General features: G+C 40.2%; 1 protein-coding gene across 5 annotated transcripts in view; it reads left to right on the top strand.

The window, feature by feature from the left end:
* Nucleotides 1-16327, top strand: part of kazna (kazrin, periplakin interacting protein a) — a 69726-nt gene that overhangs the window by 13340 nt on the left and 40059 nt on the right. The window contains exon 1 of one of the 5 annotated variants that reach the window (XM_061264807.1): nt 1003-1373. The exons of the other annotated variants lie outside the window; for them this stretch is intronic. The gene's annotated coding sequence lies outside the window, so the exon portion shown is untranslated. Of the gene's footprint in view, nt 1-1002; nt 1374-16327 lie in introns of those variants that run through there. 5 annotated transcript variants of the gene reach the window in all.

Genomic DNA, 16327 nt, shown 5'->3' on the forward strand with positions numbered 1-16327 from the left:
GGTCAACGCTCCTAGGGGTCTCGTTTACCATCTGCGATCACAAAGGCAACCGACATTCTTCACGGACACGCTGGACCACCCTAGTTCTGAAACAAAACTCATTTTCCTTTGATTTAGCTCAATCCTCGCTCTCTCCTTTTTAGAAATAAATTGTTTTCATTACAGAAAAAAAAAAAGCCAAAAGCCTCACACAAATGTTTTTTAACAGTCTTTAAAATGGATGCATGGAAAGTCAAGCACCAACTCACCATAGTTCCGGAGGCTGTTGGGTCTTTTGACTTGTTCATATTCTGGAGCCATTTTCATCATTGGAAATGATGTCAATGTTGGCCTTAACCACCTGTCCTTTTTTTTTTTTTTTTTAATCACCCCTTCTGGTCCAATTCCATATTGTGCTACCACAGAGCTATTAGAGTTCCAACTATCTGGTTCCTTCTAATGTTCCTTCTAATAGTGGTACTCTAAGTCTTTCACTGTCTCCTTAATCACCCCCTAAGCTACCCACATTTATTGTTACATTTCATTCTTAATGTTCAGAAGTCTTGACAAGGAAACAAAGCAACCGTGTCATTGTTTTTTTTTGTTTTTCCACCCATTGGAGCTCTCGACTGCTGCCTCGGCTGTATTGCAGTTGCAAGTCATTGCCTGCTAATTGCTTGAAGTGGTATCGTCCCACACACAGAAGACAAGAGCAGGAGGTTTTGTCAATGTTTCTTGTCAAGATTGGCTTCCATGGTGTGTCATTGTTTTTTTTTTTTTTTGTGGGACCAGAAGCATCTTGTGTCTTACCAACTTTAGTTTCTAAAATATTAGACAATTTTCTGATAAGATGCTATGCAAACAATGCAAACAAAGCAATATCTCTCTGAGTCATTGTTCGATCCCATCAGGGCATGCTGTGGATACTTATTAGACTGTCTGCCACAGAGATTGGTTGTGCACAAAAAGCAGGTCTTTGTTTGATTAGGTCCCTTTGCAATTGTGTTTGTAACAATATTTAAAATTTAAACATGGTCCAGAAATAGCCTTTTGTTCAATTTCAGCAAAGTTGACATTTTCCCTTAAAGGAAAATGTGCTTTTTGCCAGCTTGCAAACATATTTTCTTAAAGGCTAAGTTAGACATATATATAATCACATCAAGTTAATCTTCAGTAGTGGCTGTGCTCATGCAAAGCAGTTGATGAACCGGAAAGTGAGGAAGTGTGCAGACAATTGCACCAAGATGTTTTCTCCTAAGTGTTGTGCACACAGGGTGCAAGCATCCGTCAGGCGAGACCAAGACACGTACAAGCCGTCAAAGTGAGAATCACACCTCGTCGTTGTGGTCGGGCGCGCTAGTCAAACCCAACCACCAGGACGTCTGCACTCGCCGGTAAGCACCCAGTGGGGAGGAAACGGCCATCGACCAATTGTCTCACAATGTTTTGCATGTTTAAATATTCATATTGTGTTTCTTTATAACTCGGCAACCTGGAAGAAGGTGTTGTTCCTTGATGGTCACAAGAACACACGAGCTTTAGTGTGAGGGACCCGGAACCCAGGCCTGTATTAGTTTGCATTGTCAGGAATAAACAATTGGTAAATTCGGTTTGATTGATCTACTGGTCTTCTCTTTGACAGAACAAACTCGCAAAATTGTTAAGTGCGCCAGTGTGTGGATTAGAACATAGCAATTCATGTGTTAAATGTTGATCATAATTTGGAGTCAGATCAATAGCTAAAGTCCGTAACTTAACACCCTCGACAAGATGAAATGTCAGGCAACCAAAGAAATGATTCACAGGAATTGAAATCGTCGAAACCAAATCTAAAAAAAAACACTTTTCAATCCTCCTGAGCATCAAGAGGTATTGATTAGAAGACACACAGTAGCTGTGTATTGTAGTAAATTTTAAAAAGTAGATTTTAACATCTCAACAAGAGGATTGAGATTATATTGCTGTTACTGTTGCAACGTGTAGTCTAGCGGGAATTCTGATCTGATGCTTTTTGTGCATACATTGTATGACTCCTTCTGTGCCTGTCCCGAAAAGCGAGGTCATACCTCAGCCTTAATTGGGACTGAGGGCAGACCCAATACAGCTGGTATTTGCACTGCACGATGAAGAGGATTTTCTGGGTTTACCACTCTGTGCACCAAAGGGCGGAGAGATGAGACAGGAAATTGGAAAGAGAAATTGCCAAGATGGAAGGCTCCAGTGGGGACTAAGCGGTACAGAAAATGGATGGATGGATGGACGCTCTTGCAGATTCTTGTTTTTTCATTTAAATTTAACCAACTTAACTTTCGCCCCAATTATTTTTCCTGACCACATTATGGGCTGATATTTTGTTTGTATGATTTTCTTGTCTGTCAGTGATTCATTTTGGGCATGGTCCGAAATGAAATATTTTCTGTTTACTGGCTAAAAATCACTTCACACAACTAACAGTTGTGCTCATTTGTGCACGTTGAAACATGATCAGTTGGGACTACCAAATTACTGGACCACTCAAATCGCTTACTACCAGTTTTCCTTTCCAAAAAAACCCCAAAATGCTCAGACCTGGTGTGGTGATGCTCACTTATTATGCTGACATCTTAAAACATGATTTAACTTTGGGCACGTTTCACCAGTATTTTGGTTTGGCTTGGATTTAAAACTTCGGGGTAACATGACGTATTCTTGACTGAAAGCATCCAGCAAGTTGCATCTTACCTCCAAGAACGTGGAAGAACATTTCAATTCCAGAAGGCGCTTACTCTCGTTTCATAAAAGAGTTTCTCTCCTTTAAAGCCATGCTCAACCTGTAATTACCTCTGATCGAATCTCCTTCTGACTTGTAATGTGCAAAGTTAACATGATGAATGTTGAGCAATAATCTGTCTGGTCCTTCCATCAGTCACAATTAAAAGTGACTGACAATTTGCATCTCAATCTACTGTACTGTTAGCGCTCAAGAAGACGGAGGACTACACAGAATATTAACACAAACACTGCACTTGGCATTAGACGTACTTATTTGATTTTATGTGGTTATCAGGCTAAGCGTTGGAGCTGAAGTTAGAAGCAGCACAAGAAGGTCAAAGATGGAGGTGTTTTTTACGACAAAGTTCGGCCATAGTTCTGGTCTGGCTGAGTCGTATCCGTCAGCGCAACTCACGAGCAGTAATCACACAATTGCTCCTGGTTCCTCTTCAGCTTCTTCACGTCCCACACGTATTTTGATGCGTGTCGCACACCCGCATTTCCTCTTGCTCCTTTTTTGTTCATTATCAGCAGTTTGTTCCGTGCAGTGAGTTAGGCACGAATTTTAGCAGCAACAGTTTAAAATTGTCACATTTTTATTGCCACTCCCAGTTGTGTTTGCTGTCAAGCTAAATATGAACAGATTGATTTATACATGCATTTAAAAAAAAATCATAAATTGACCTTAAAGTGCACTTGAGCTTAATGCTAACGCACAATAGTAATTGCCATATACGTATATGCTGAAGAATAGTACCTATATGACAGTGCTGAAACATTTTGCACGACTGTATCATGCTGCTATACGAGCACCATCTCACGGCACCACTCTATCATATAAAGGTTAGAATATTATATTCTACCCCCCACACAGGCAGCATTGCGGTTTCCGGCAGCACACCATCCCACTTAGCATGAGCATATTTATAATTTACACATTCATGCGTGATGCAATTGAAGGTGTCAAATCACCTTTTTCTGCTGCAATTAACTCACCTACGGAATGGTACACACCTGCTCACCTGCAACGCGACACGTGTCGCAGCTCTCGCAGCTAAGCTTTTTGTCTCTTCTCTGAATGAACATCTGTGCGAATTCTATTGAGACTGAAAAAGTGCACAGTATATGGTGCAATTTGAAGAAGACTGACTGCAAATGCTCTATCTTCAGGGACTAGCTATTAAATGCAGCAACGGTCCAGACTGCACTCCAAAGACATTTTGTTAACACGTGTGATGTGGTGCCCCCAGGGTCCCACCCGTTTAGTTTTGGCAAATTAGTCCGGTGTTTTTGTGTCAGCTATTTGAGGACGGTTTCTGTATTGTAGAGTTTTCTGTCTTTTACAACTCTTAAACTTGGGTGTTCAGACTCGTGAATGGCAGTAACTTGTAGTGCTACACTGCCAATCATCCAGATTAGTAATAATGCTCAAAACCCAAATGTAAGATTTATTTAGGGGAGATATACCTTTATTTTTTCCAAACAAGCAAATTCCAGATTTGACGTTCTTCGTGTCGTCAGACTTTGAGGCTCCAAGTCCAATTCCAGTGTGGAGTCTAATGGATTCCACTCTGTACTTTACAAAGTAAAATTATATTCAAATGAAGGTGAAAAGTGCATCCGCCGGGGCTGAAAATGTTTCCATTCGAGTGAGACTTTGCAGTTATCCTCAGATGAATAAATGAATACATTTCTTCGCTGAACTCTTCAATCCCACGTCAGCCATATCCACTCAATGTTATTTTCATAACTTTTGTTGTTTTGCTAGATCTCATCTTATACTCTTCTGCTGTCTGGTGCCAATGCAGAGAATATTTCTGCCAGAAGTAGTGAGACTTTATAATTTTGCTCTTAGACTTAACCTCAAGAGATTTGAAAGTGTAGACTTTAAGCATTCAGAGACTTTATGAACATATGGCACTTGCCATTTAGAAATGAATATGTCCACAGAGCATGCATGTGTGGTTCTGTGACCACTTCTGCTGTCTTACTGTGAGCTACTGAAAAGCAAGCAATGACCTTTGACTGGAAAATACATGGAATATTGTTCAATGGTAAAGTTGTGGTCTATCTCTAAGCCGATAAACCATTATGATTTTATTTACAAAATATGCCAAATTCTTTTGAGCCCAGGAAAATCCTCCTTTTTTGCCCATAAAATGGTTGTAATTCCTCAATATTAATCATCATATTTTCTTGTAAATGAAAGCTTGGATTCCACACTTATTCTTACTCAAATACTTGCATAACAAATGACACCACTATAGTCTTTTTAGTAAGCTATAATTGACCACATTTTTGAGACTAGAGCCCTCCTGTGAGGTGAGGCATAGGAAGAGGAGAAAACCCATACAATGTTAGGGAGAAAACTAAAACTTGACTCAAGGACACGGGAGCTGAGATTTAAACTCTGAGAAGCACTTGTCTACTGCATTGATGAACATTTGATCTGTTTCTAATGGGCAGGTCAACACAAGCAGAGTCATGTGACAGTCATGAGACCTTATGCTAAACAGAAACAGCAAGGGCAGAAGATGCCCCTAATTCTACCCATATGTAAAAACGAAACAAAATAGGTTCATAACAAGAGCGCTAACATTTTATAATGACGCCAAATAAACAAATAAAGCATGACTTAGAACAACATTTGCTGGGTATCAAATTTAGTTTTGTCAGGTTGTAATTTGTCCCTTGTATTTTTGTGCCCAAGAATGAAACTACCTGCTTTGTAGTTGTCATAGCTGTCCACTTGTGGATATCACAGGTGATGAATGTCTAAAAGCCTATCTGTTATCTCTTCTCAGTTTTTATCTTACTGCATTACTTCCATGTCACCACACATGATGGACTGAAGGAGCAACAATCTTTGAACTGTAGACTTCCAGCAGATGGTTTGCTACGTAGTAGAAAAAACAGGAAGTTGCATGTGTTCAAAGATATTTGTGCATACCTGTTTGCACAAGTGCAAATGAAATTGCTCGTGTGTGCGCGTGTGTGTGCGCTCACCCATACAGTGAAGTAGGACAAGTTGTGTGTGTGTGTGTGCGTGCATGTGCGTGCAGCAGTGTTGTCGTGCATCATCACCTCAGCAGATTGGAGCAGCATCTGATGGTGGTTATCAAATCCTCACTGGTTTTCCGTCAGTCTCTTTTCATTCTTGTCCTGCCAGCGTCTCAGGGGGTTACCCTTGCTGCAGCGGGCTAAATCAAATCACTTCCCACAGCCACACAATTATGGCTCGCCAAATGGTTAATCATCCAGAGAGGTGGCAAAAAAGGTGCATGGCAAGAGGCAACATGGACATTTTCAAAGTGCTAGGTGGCCCTCGGCCAATCAATTTCACTGTGGTTTCGTCTAAAGGGTGACAATACTGTAAAAACTATGACAGCAATGTACGCATGATTGACTCAAATGTTGTGTTTTGTTAAAAAAGGAAAAGAAAAAACGTCTGTGATGAATAAAATCAAAATGTGCAGGAAGGGAAAGTGTTTAAAGACACACTTGAGTGGGATATTTTAATAATGCTCTATTGGGACACTTAAGCGCAACAAAAACATCTTTTTAATGTTAATAAAAACTCTTTTTAAATCCAGTTCCCACAGTATCTTTTCTATTTTCTGCCTCGTCAGCCTATTTTAGCTGAGTCTTCTAAGATTAGGTTTCCTCCATATAAGCCATTGTAGGAGTAAAATGTCTTTGGTAGTGTTTCATCCTTGTAACAGGAAATTCTCCTGAGGGCTTGAAGAGAGCACTGGGTCACTGTGACTTTTGGGTCAGCGGAAATGTTTCTGCAGACTGCACAGCAGCAAGTGTCTCACTATTCTGTGGTCGAACACTTCCATTGGGTGTCAGCAGCAGGATGAAATCCACATGGTCAGTGAAATATATTGAGTTAAAAGTGTAGTTCACATGCTGTTCTTGCAGCTCATGATTTAAACTTGGGTCACATTTTACTGTCTTGATTTGGCTTTGACGCATCAAAATCTTTCTTTAATCGATGCAAGTCTGCACTTTAAGATGCTGGGTCACCACAATTCACATGGTCCTCCTTGTCCAGCTCGTTTGCTGACCTGATGCCGGACGTGAGCGGTCTCGCGTCACATGCATTATTTACGTAGCTAATGGTCATGAGCCAGATGCCGGGAGACAATTATACCACTGGGCAGACGTCCGTATGTATACACACTATACTCTCACTGAATTTAATTGGTGTCCCAGGAGTTTTTATTTTGAAAGAAGACTTTAGCCAGAGTACAGAATAAAACCTTGTACACATGCAGTCGTCATTCACTGCACTAAATATGAAGTTCGTAGTGGTTTTCTTGGTAACCACCTGAACACCAATACACTGTACTATTAATATTATGATTTTGAATCACTGGTAGATATGCGTGAAGTAGTTACAGCTTCATGATTCTGGTGTCCTTCATGATAGGATCAGTCAAAAAGAAAGGTGTAGCTGTGTGTTGCTTTTCTACCAAACGGTAACGTTTAGTTCAGTATGTTAGCCTAGGTGTTGCCTGGTGTTACAGCACCATGACGTTTAACCCATTCTCTAAATTCAACAAATGAAGAAAATAACACGTGTATTTTGACATTTTGTCTAAAGCACAACTGTGTAAATCTTTCCGACATTGTAAAGCGATAATGACACTTGCCACCTTGCGGTTTTGTTTTCCTCCCATTACTCTACCGTAATGAAAATTCAATAGATAGCAGTGTGTCTTGCGCCACCCTTAGGCACACATTTCGGTAAAAGTTCCTCCAAGATAAACTTCTTACTTCAAATGAATGCCTGTAACTCTCCGCAGTGGAATTCATAAACACATTCACTCTGAAGAACTGCAATAGCATGTTCAAATATTATCAGGTTGTCTTGGATCCAAAAGAAATTCTGGAGTTGTATCTGGCAAAATCAATTCAACTCAACTTCACTCATTTTGTGGCAGAATAAAGAGGTTGAGTCATCCATATCCATTTGGGAGTTTTTAACCAGCAGTACTAAATGATTTTGAGACTTGAAATCTAATATTGCTAATTGCAGTCATTAGCATGACTGTGAGTGAGCAACTTTGTCCTGTGAACACGGACCTTCATGGCTGTTTTGTTTCGTTTCCTCCAAAGTGAACAGTGACAATATAGTGTTGGCTTGGGTTACGGGGATGTTTTAATTAGCCAACTGGATACTTGTCCCCTCCTGAGCATTCCCTTCGTGTGCTGCCCTTTTCTCTGTACAACTTTACGTGAATGCCAGTGTCCGTGAATGCCCTGAATGTGTACGCACGCCAAACACTGGGGCTGCAGCTAATGAGACAGTCATTTGTTAAATGTAATCACCCTGGCGCAGGAGCTAGCCGTGTTATAAAAAAAGGGCGTGTTTGACTGTCATTATCACATCATTTCTCACCTCTGAGTCTCTTCCCCCTAACTCCCTCATCACATCATCTCGGCTGCCAATGAAGCAGCCGGCCAACACTGAAGCCATAGTTCTATTTTTTTTCTTCCTGTTCCTGTTGTAGCATTCACTCAAAAAGATCCACCACTGAAAAGGACACATTTTGCCAACCCATTTGGGATAGCCAAGTGTCTGGCTTATATGCACAAACTGTCTTTTCTTTATTGTTGTCACCATTGAAATATGAGTGATGGCATGATATGAATGAATCGAAAATAATAAGAAAACTATTCAAACTAAAACAGATTCAATATGATGTGTAATGGTAAGAGTAGCAAGTCGCGTGCTCTTTATTAGGAATGTCCCAATTAGGTTTTTGCCCTTGAGTCACTTGAATTGGAGTATCGGCTGATAACTAGTTTAGTCGCTACCTCAACAATACATGAAGAAGTAGGGATGGATGGACAGATAAGTATCTTAATTAAACGCATGGCTCAATGCAGCCACATGCTTGGTTGTTCAGGGCTTGACTCTGCTCATCTGTACATCACTATTGATTATTTGCCTCATCAGATGCAAACGGCGAGGCAGGGTTTTGCTTGTCAGAAAATGGTTCAATCTTGATACATTTTTATTTCAAGGTAAGTCAATTTGTCACACTCTGATCTTAAAATATGTTGCTCAGTGAGTTGTTTGGTTATATTTCCACATCTCATTCTAGGCCTTGTTCTTAATGAATTACTGATGAGCTGGAAAGCTTGTGGTTGTTTCAAACACAAGGGCACGTTGGCTACTGTTGTCACACAGGCTGCTGATTGAAGACAATTCTGTTTATAATATATATATATTTATATATATATATTGACATATTGACAGAATATATATATATATATATATATATATATATATGTATGTATATATGTATGTATATATGTATATATATATATATATATATATATATATATATATATATATGTATATGTATATATATATATATGTATATATATATATATATATATATATATATATATATATATATATATATATATATATATATATATATATATATATATATGTATGTATATATGTATGTATATATATATATATATGTATATATATATATATGTATATATATATATATCTCACCCATTTCCGCGAGATATGGGCGAGATAGTCAGCTAAATGGCAAGAACAAGATCCGGGCAATAAACAGCTACGCCCTGCCAGTCATCAGATACCCTGCAGGAATAATAAGCTGGCCAAAGGAAGAGACGCAGACCACAGATGTCAAGACACGGAAGCTCCTAACCATGCACGGAGGGTTCCACCCTAAGTCCAGCACCCTGAGACTGTACACTAGCCGTAAAGAAGGAGGCCGAGGACTACTGAGTGTGAGAGCCACTGTTCGGGATGAAACAGCCAAGATCCATGAGTACATCAAGGAAAAGGCCCGAACGGATGACGTGCTCAGTGAATGTCTCAGACAATGGCAAACAGAGGAAGAGTGGCTAGAGACACCATCATGGGAGGACAAACCCCTACATGGGATGTACCATCGGCAGATAAGTGAAGTGGCTGACATCAAGAAATCCTACCAATGGCTGGAAAAAGCTGGACTGAAGGACAGCACAGAGGCACTCATCATGGCTGCACAGGAACAGGCTCTGAACACCAGAGCAATAGAGGCCAAGATCTACCACACCAGACAAGACCCAAGGTGTAGGCTGTGCAAAGAGGCCCCTGAGACAGTCCAGCACATAACAGCAGGGTGTAAGATGCTAGCAGGGAAAGCATACATGGAACGTCACAACCAAGTGGCTGGCATAGTGTACAGGAACATCTGTGCAGAGTATGGACTGGAAGCCCCAAGGTCAAAGTGGGAAGCACCCCCTAAGGTGGCAGAGAACGGGCGAGCCAAGATCCTGTGGGACTTCCAGATCCAGACTGACAAGATGGTGATGGCGAACCAACCGGACATTGTGGTGGTGGACAAACAGCAGAAGAAGGCCGTTGTAGTGGATGTAGCAATACCAAGCGATAGCAACATCAGGAAAAAAGAACTTGAGAAGCTAGAGAAATACCAGGGCCTCAAAGAAGAGCTTGAGAAGGCCTGGAAAGTGAAGGCCTCGGTGGTGCCCGTGGTCATTGGGGCACTTGGGGCAGTGACCCCCAAACTGGAGGAGTGGCTACAGCAGATTCCAGGAACAACATCAGACATCTCAGTCTAGAAGAGTGCAGTGCTAGGAACAGCCAAAATACTGCGCAGAACCCTCAAGCTCCCAGGCCTCTGGTAGAGGACCCGAGCTTGGAGTGGAAAAAAACACCCGCGGAGGGTGAGAGGGGAATTTTTTTTTATATATATATATATATATATATGTATATACATATATTTTTGGGGCATAGACTTCAACTCACCCACAACCCTAATAAGGACAATATACACCTGACAACAGAGATGTTCACTTTTTAAATATATATATATATATTCACAGTAAGTATTGTCTTATTTCAAATCCTAAATATTTTTGTCAACTAGTTATCTTCCAAAGCTTGTGCAATACCAAAGTCTCACAAACTGAATCTGCAGCAAGACAGATTTTGTTCAGGTACTTCAAAGATGCCTTTTAGTCTGTAGAAGCTTAGAAACATTCTGGCAGGAAAATGCCTTTAATTTAGAATTCTTTGACCACATTTGTAGAGACTGGTGCTTGGAAAATGCTAAATGTATTGTCCTCCCCTCACTAGCTTCAAACGTCTAGTGCATCTCTTCATAATTACTCTAGATATATGGGGTTATGTTTTGAGTCCAATTTAGGGACTAGAACTGATGCTTCACTGCCATCCAGTGGCAGTGCAGTCGAGAAATAGACTGGAGTAAACCACAACTAAAGATCACATTTATGCTGGGACTACAATTCCTTCTCTGAATAGTCAAGCTTGTGCAAAGAAAGGCGAGTGAATAAAAACACCGCAAAAGTGAGTTTCCAGATAGATCTCTTATAATTGGAGAGTTTATTAATGCAGAAGGCCTGTAGGCCAGCTGAGTTAACCTCTTGGGGCTTACTGTCCTGTCAATGAGGGTCAATTCAATGCCTGAGACTGGGATAGCAGCTGGCTCGTCTCCCCCACCACAGGAGATGCCAGATGCCTTTCCCTCTGTCCCCTAAATAAATGATGGTGTGTTTTAAAGGTGCAAACAAAAGAGGAAGGTCACGTGTCTCTTCATTAACGTTCGCTTATCAACTGGTGAACTTGATTTAGTTCTATTTTTGACATCTTTATTCGTACTCTGTTTTTTTTTCAAATCCTCTCCATATTTTTATTACGTCCTCAAATGCCCCAAATGAGAAGCAGAACTACATAAAACACTCACACGATTTAGCACGACAGTTCTAAAATAATAACAATAGTGATAATAACAAGTTCTATGTTAATGTTAATATGTGTAGTGACTCACTGTGTTGTCTTGTAAGAGTGATGCTTAACTCAGCCTCTCTACCTCTAATTTTACGCCTCTATTTAGGTAGTTAAGCTGTGAGATGTAACAACTTAACTAACACTGCAATTAAAAAAAGAAGAATACTTGAAAAGTTTTTTCTTATTTGGATTCTTAGAAACCCTGCTGTGGTTTATGTTTTGTTTACATCATTTGATTGGCTTCCCTCAGGGCGCAGGTTAAGATGTGTGCGTTGCAGGACTCAAGAAAGGAATCTATACATTCATTCCTTCAGTAATTCCTCTGTTGATTGGCTGTTTCCTTCTCCAGCAGGGTGGCAGTGCTTTAAACTTGAGTTATGTAGGATTATTATGTGAAATTAATGCACAAACACTTCATTTCACAGCAAGTCCATTACTATGAAAAAAAGACAGCTAATGTCGGATGACCTACTTAACACATTAGTAGAATTGTTCTAATAGTCACTCATGCAAATGACAGTGAATTATCATGCCACTTTTAAACATAGGTTACAAAGACAGGCTTGTGGGAGCAAGAGTGTTTCTTTTGTCTTTGTTGAATTTTCACTAAGCAATTTGTTGAACATATTTGCTTGCCAATGGATTGAAACGTAGAAGACAAACAACCAGAGTACGATTAGAAATTACTGTTTGATTACCAGAAAGTAATTTCTCTTGGAAGAGCAAGTCACTTGTATATACACTACATCATGTGTACAGAGGGAGATTGGACATTCACTGTTATTAAACAATTTTTGTTGAAAGGGCTTATAGGCGTATACCTACATATTTCTCCTGTCAGATAGAACACACTATACATTATGAGCCCAAACACGAGAGGAGAATCAGCAAGTCCTTAATGTTACTGCTAAAGGTGGAATTTAGGAAGTTATTTCACCAGTCAAATTCACACATTGCTGGGGATTTTTTTTAACTCTACACAAAAAGAGAAAATGGTAACCTAAAGTAACGTGATAGCTACCTATCTCACTGATGTACCTATTTAAAATTAACGTATGTTTGTTCCCTTTGCCTCTTTTTTCTCTTTTTCTAAAATACGAGAAAAAGGGTGTCAAAGCCCCAGGTAACACTCAAGCTGTAATTGTGTCGAGGAAGTATGTTGAAGTGATGCATATGGACTGTGAAACTATCTACCGTAATTTTCAGACTATCGCATTTTTTTTCATAGTTTGGGTGGGCGGGGGGTCGACTTATACTCAGGAGCGATTTATATATGGTTTTATATGTTATGTTTTTTTTCACAAATTTTTACTTGATCATTAACACATCACTTACTTACAAGTATAGTTGACCACTTCACATGTTATTTTTAGCAGGGCTGTGGACTCGGTCGGATTTTTGCTCCGAGTCCGGCCTCTTGACCACGAGTCCGAGTCCGGCTGTCCATTTTTTCTGTTAATTCGTGTTACTGCTTAGTCTTTATTCAAGGCTAATTTAGATCAAAATCTAAATAATTACAACAGTTTTGTAATGGCTTTGTTTTTATTAAACATATAAACGAATACAATAAACAGATACTTTCAAGTTTTAATCATTAATTACACCATTATAGCTCAGACATTTATTTAACACAAATAATTAGTGACGACCCCACAACTATCAAAACACATCAATGATATAAGATGGGTGACATAATCGTCCTTGACATTGGTACATAATGTAAACATTAGCCTAAGTGCAACTCAACGTGGCCGCATTGATCGTAACTTACGCTCCGTTTCCCCCTCAAATCTAGAGGCAAAACATTGTTCTCTCGCTGCTCCCGGGTTCTTCCATCTTGGCTGCGCGCGGGGCATTGTGGGTCTTGTACGTGCACACACGGAGGCAGGCAGGCAGGCGCGGGCGCGCACGCAACAACTAAATTTGTCTTCATAACAAGCAAGCAGGGCTGTGGACAGTATTCCTACGCGCATTCTCAGCAGCATGATGAAAATAAAATTGAACGTATTTTTTTTATTGTCGGACTCGGTGGACTCGGTCAAAATCGGCACAGAGTCCGAGTCCGGCAAAAATGACCGAGTCCGACCGAGTCCGAGTCCCCGAGTCCGAGTCCACAGCCCTGATTTTTAGTATAGTTGATCACTTCACATGCTTTGATATCTTTATCTTGAACATATTCAAAACATGAAAAATAGAGATAAAAAATCAATTAAGGTAATTAACACTTTAAAGTGCCATATCCTCTGGATATGTCCTCTGTCACCAGGATGACATAAAGGACGAGAAATCTGATCGATGGATTTAATGATTTGGAGTGACACAAATGGTTTGATAATATTGTTGTTTATGTGATAGTTATTTAAAATATAGTTTATACATCGTTGTATGGGCCTGTGGAATAATTTGAACTGCGGTGCGGCACACGGCATTGTTGACAAAGGACGATCGATGGATTTAATGAATTGGAGTGACAGATGGTTTTATAAACGTGTTATTTATGTAATTTTTTTTTTAAATAACTGAACGTTACGTCAGGCCTGTTCTCAGCTCCTCGTTTGTGTTTGTCACGTTAGCATACCGTATTGTTTAGCCTGTTGTTGCTCGTTCATGTCTGTTCTTGGTGTTGGATTTTGTAGAATAAATTGCCCCCCAAAATGCGATTTATACTCCGGAGCGACTTGTATATGTTTTTTTTCACATTTTTGGGCATTTTATGGCTGTTGCGACTTATACTCCGGAGCGACTTATAGTCTGAAAATTACGGTAGTCTTTATGTATATCTTTTGTTGTTGTTTTTTTATTCATTTTGTCCTACATTTTGTCTTTATGTATATTTTTTGCTCTACTGAGCAGCTATTAAAAAGCTCAATTACTTGTAAGCCATTTACTTTTAAGGGCAATTTTGGTTGTGCGTACTCATGTTTTAAGCTCAATAGGCTTTTTTAATGGGTGGTGTCCAATAGTTTTTTGTTATTCGTGGCAGACCTCAGTCTCATTTTCTTTTCCTTTTGGCTTCTCCGCAAATTGTAGTGTCATATTGTCAGGCTTCCACAATAAAACTGAAACAGTTTGGCTGTAGAATGTTGTCAAATAGTGTTTTTTTTTAACACAGCATTGCCTGAACAGTATGAGATGGATTTAATTTTTTTTCGAATCAATTGGCCGTAGCTTGGATGGTTACACATGTTCATGTCGAGTTCCTAAATTTCCCACAGGTACTCTTTCACTACCAAAAACAAAACAAAGACAATTTTGGGTTTATTTCCAGCCCAGGTCCCCATCGCCATCAGAACATGGGCCACAGTTTTTCTTTGAGTCCAGAGAACAACTGACTGTGTATTGTACTGTATATTTGCCAGATAAATAGCATGTTGCTGTTGGCCCGAGGAAGAAACTGGACCGTTGGCGCAAAGAAGATACAATACAATTTATTCAAAATCTCATCAATAGCCGCTAGGGACTGCTGACCACTAACAATTTTCTGTGATGGAAGCCATGTTGTACCATAGTTGACCTACTTTTCCCCCCGCCCCGTTTGTTTTCAATACTGAATGGCCAGCAGTCCGGTGTGTAGCCCGCCTCCAGCTCAGCCGTGACCCTGAAATGGGGAAAATGGATGGATGAATCAATGTGTACACTTGCTGTTATTGTCTAGCAACCTCGGAATGCCAAGAAAAAGGAGTGCACCAATATTCCACAGTCCCTTGATTAACAATACCTTCATTAACTCTATGCAAGATATTGCTTTTGTGGCCTTACTGCTACCTCCCCCCACACTCTTTTACGCACTTCTCCCTTTGCATCTTCTGTTGGTTCTTGCTTATCTGCAGTTGCGACTGAGGCTCTCCTCTGTGGCGGTGGGAGGTTAAGAGCCTTGTTGAAGGCAACCTCAACCCACACTTTCCAAACCTGATCTGAAGCCATTGACTTACTTTCTCTGCTCGGATGTCACTGTGGGGGACACACAACACTCACTTTCCCTATTTTTCCCTTCTGTTCACTTTGGCCTCCTTTAAAAGTTTCTTTTTTAAGTCTTGGATAAAGTGGAAGAATTTTCAGCACTTCCTCCTGTTGTCAGAAAGAAATCAGCTCAATAAATATCAAATTGTATTTTTGTCTCGATTTCAGAAAATGCGCTCAAAGTTAAAGTTAAACATTAAAGTTAAAGTCCCAATGATCGTCACACACACATCTGGGTGTGGTGAAATTTGTCCTCTGCATTTAACCCATCCCCGTGTGATTTTGATCCATCCCCTGAGGGAGAGGGGAGCAGTGAGCAGCAGCGGCGCCGCGCTCGGGAATCATTTGGTGATCTAACCCCCCAATTCCAACCCTTAATGCTGAGTGCCAAGCAGGGAGGCAATGGGTCCCATTTTTATAGTCTTTGGTATGAGCCGGCCGGGGTTTGAATCCACAACCTTCCAGTCTCAGGGCGGACACTCTACCACTAGGCCACTGAGCAAATCTGCTCTTGCATCATTTCAGTGTTGATTTCTTTGTGCCTTTGGACTCATCTATCTTGGATCTTCTGGACAATCTGCTCTAGCAATTTAGAAAGGTTCGCTGAAAAGGAAAATATCATTTTTGACACCATGCAGCTTGCTTGATGTCCGAAAAGATCGGAAAGCCAACAGCAACCCTAATTTAATTCATTACTTCAACTGTTTTCCAGTGTCACCAATGAACCAAGAAAAGAAACTTTAATGAGCAAGAAGTAAAATTGCTACCATTAAGACCGTTGTTTCTATAGTAAAATATGGTGAACTGATTGGAAGTTCCAAAAAT

Source organism: Syngnathus typhle, linkage group LG2 (genome assembly GCF_033458585.1).
Source record: "Syngnathus typhle isolate RoL2023-S1 ecotype Sweden linkage group LG2, RoL_Styp_1.0, whole genome shotgun sequence".
NCBI classification, from domain to species: Eukaryota; Metazoa; Chordata; class Actinopteri; order Syngnathiformes; family Syngnathidae; genus Syngnathus; species Syngnathus typhle.